Source organism: Pinus tabuliformis, chromosome J (assembly GCF_031772625.1).
Source record: "Pinus tabuliformis cultivar Carrire ecotype Pingquan chromosome J, CPIR1, whole genome shotgun sequence".
Lineage (NCBI taxonomy): Eukaryota > Viridiplantae > Streptophyta > Pinopsida > Pinales > Pinaceae > Pinus > Pinus tabuliformis.
In genome coordinates this window covers 877,665,263-877,668,705 of record NC_142295.1, presented here as the reverse complement: position 1 = coordinate 877,668,705, position 3,443 = coordinate 877,665,263, and positions in this window count along the sequence as shown.

Below are 3,443 nucleotides of genomic sequence, written 5' to 3'. Positions count from 1 at the left end.
TTTCGAAAATATGAAACGGTCCACAAAATATGGGTACTAATTTAGCACATGACTCGCTTTCAATGAGCTCTTCCTTGCTATGAGGCAAAGATATACATGCTCTCCCACTTGGAATTCTGTTTTGGTATGCATAACTATTTTTCCTATCATGGGTAGCTTTCAACTTCTACCTGATATTAATCACTTCTTGCTCCATTTCTCTCAACATGTTAGGTCAAAGTACCTCTCAATTCACTAGGTCATCCCAGCTAATAGAATGTTGCATTTTCTAGCATAAAATGCCTAAAAAGGGCTCATATTTAGTGACTCTCGGTACCCATTGTTGTATGTAAATTCAACTAATGGTAGGAATTATGTTGAAAATGAAACAAGAAAATGCTAATTTAATTTTGTCCTTGAACTAAATTGGGAATAAAATTGTAACTCCACATCTCATGACAACCTGTAATAGTTAACCAAGTTAATTTGACTTAGTTATCTCAGTTAATTCGAGTTGAGGGTCTAACTAGAGTCATGTAGAGTGTCTCCTACAATTAGGAGCACCAGTTGAGTTTATTTTGAGTTTTAATTATTTAATTCAGTCTAACTGAGTTAAAATCAGTTAAACTAGTTCCAACTGATGGAGGAATTAGTGGGAGGTCCAATAGTGGGGTGTAATGTGTAGTCGAGTGTGGTGTTTCCTGATGTATAGTGTGGTGCTTCCGATCGAACAATGGGGTGCAGCCTACAGTAGTGGGGTGTTTCTTACAGTAGTGGGGTGTTTCCTGCAGTAGTGGGGTGCAACCTGCAACAGTGGGGTGTTGCCTGCAATGATAAACCAGTAAATTGAAGATTCACTCATAATTAACTCATGCATGTCAGATCATAGAAAGGCCAAATTGATATTATAGTTCAGGGACAATGGGGTTCTTCCTATAGTGATCAACCAGTAAACTAAAGATTCACTCATAACTAACTCATGCATGTCATATCAGAGAAAGACCCAGTTGATATTAGAGTTCAGGGACAGTTTACTATCAGTTGCAAAATCATCTAAATTAAATCGATGGTGCATGCAATCAGAGGAACGCCTATGAGGATTGCATAATTCATAATTGTATAATTTCCCAATTAAATAGGGGCTAATTCCCAAGGGAACATCACAAGGAAATAGGGACTTGGGCAAGAAAGACTTTGGCTAAGTATTGGCTTGAGCTTATCTGGGAAGCAATGAGATAGATAGAGATAATGCAGAGATTGCTCGGGCTTGAGCAAAGCATTGTAATCTTCTCATATTTTCTGATTAATGCAATATACAGATAGCAGGGGTTTTTAGTTGTGGCTTTCCCCAAAAAATAATTGTGTTATGTGTGATTGAATTCTTTCTCTTATATGCTTCATGATTTCATTGATTGTTTATTATTTCCGCTGATGAGTAGAGTAGATTAAATTCAATTGTTTTAGCATATTACAATATACAGTTTGAATCTACAAGGAATTTCTACATGGTATCAGAGCTGAAATCACTATAGAAGAGGATAATACGAGTTTGTCTTTTGCAGGAGAAATCGAATTTGCAGTATCATACTTCAGAGCCAATAGGATGTCGTTTTATGGATTAAGACTCGAATATTCCCTTAAGGGTAGTTTGAACTATATTGCTTGGAAGGACAAGATGGAGGAAATGTTGGAAGACAACGAGCTTAAGGAATTCATAGACAAAGATATTACCAAGCTAATTGATGCTCAGGATCTGACAAAGTGGAGAATTTGTGTGGCAAATATGAGAAGGATTATCCTAGAAGGAGTTCAAGATCATATTGTCTTGAACCTCCATAGTAAGGAAACTCCATTTTCAATGTGGAAGGCCTTGTCATACTTGTTTCAAAACAGTAGTGACCACATGAAGTTAGCACTGAAGGATGAGCGACACAATATTGAAGTACTTGACCAAGTTCACCCAATGTTGGGATGAGTTTGGAAGTGTCGGCGTTACAGTTGTTGAAGACGATATGGTGAGCCTAGCACTTCTAGACCTTGCCAAGAGTTGGCAAAGTTACGAGGACTCAATTAATGGGAGGGAGAAGCTACCATAGTGGGAGCGTTTTTGGTCTGACTTGGTACAATAAGAGATTTGACGGAACACTAGAGATGGGTCATCATCCAAGCATGATGATGAGGAGAACTATGCCTTATATGGAAAGGTGAAGAAAGGGAAGGGGAAGTCATCCCATTCCAAATCAGATTCCAGTAAGGGTGGCACAAAGAAGGACTTGTCGAAGATTAAATGTTTTCACTATCATGATTTGGGACATTATGCCATAAAGTGTTCGCACAATAAGGCCGGTAAGAAGCCCTCAGGAGGAGTCGCAGGTGAAGCTCTTGCTTCACAATTCAAGTTGGATTTCACCCTCATCACTTGCATGGTGACATCGATGATGGGTAGTGTGTGGTACCTGGATAGTGGACCCTTATTTCATACGACTGACAACAAAGATTTATTCAGTAACTTTGAGGAGAAGGACCTCCAAATGCACGTCGAGATGGGAGATGATGGGAGGTATAGCACAACCGACATCGGTATTGTTACCTTTCAGAGGGAGTTTGGGTCTCCTCTCACAGTAAAAGATGTCATGTATGTTCCGGGTTTGAAGAAGAATTTGGTTTTAGTTTCGATGTTGGAGGACCGTGGCTACGATGTGATATTTAGTAAGGGGAAGGCTTTCCTTCGTCACATATCCTCAGGACAGGTGAAGCAAATCGGGGTTTGGGTGAAGAACCTCTACAAATTGGATGTAGAAGACCGCACTGCTTTGAGCACAAAAGCAGAGAAGGTGCAGAGCCGAGACATCGATGAGTTGTGGCATAGAAGATTGGGTCACTTGCACCACAAAGCTTTGAAGATCATGCAAAAAATTTCTATAGGACTTACCAAGGTACACTAGAGCAGAGAGACACATGCAAAGGGTGTACATTGGGGAAGTACACTAAAGCTTCCTTTCATGATAAAGATAGTCGAGTGCAAGCGATTCTTAATAGATTTCACTCAGATGTGCGTGGACCATTCTCGACAACCTCCATGGCCAAGCACAGGTATTATGGAATATTTGTTGATGATTTTTCTCGTAAGCGTTGGATTTTCTTCATGTAGAAGAAAGATCAGAAGTTCGCTAAATTCTGTGAATTTAAAGCACTTGTCGAGAAATATACTGGCAAGAAAGTTAAATATCTCATAAGCGATAACGGTGGAGAATATGTGTTGAATGAATTCAAGAACTTCTGTGCATCAGAAGGTATTCGACGAGAGTTAATAGCACCTCATAACCCACAAAAAAATGGGGTGGTTGAAAAGAAGAACCGAAGTATTGTGGGAGTTGCACGAGTAATGTTACATGATCAGGGCCTATTGTTGCACTTGTGGGCTGAAGCATGCAACACAACTATTTATTTGCAAAAAAAAACCC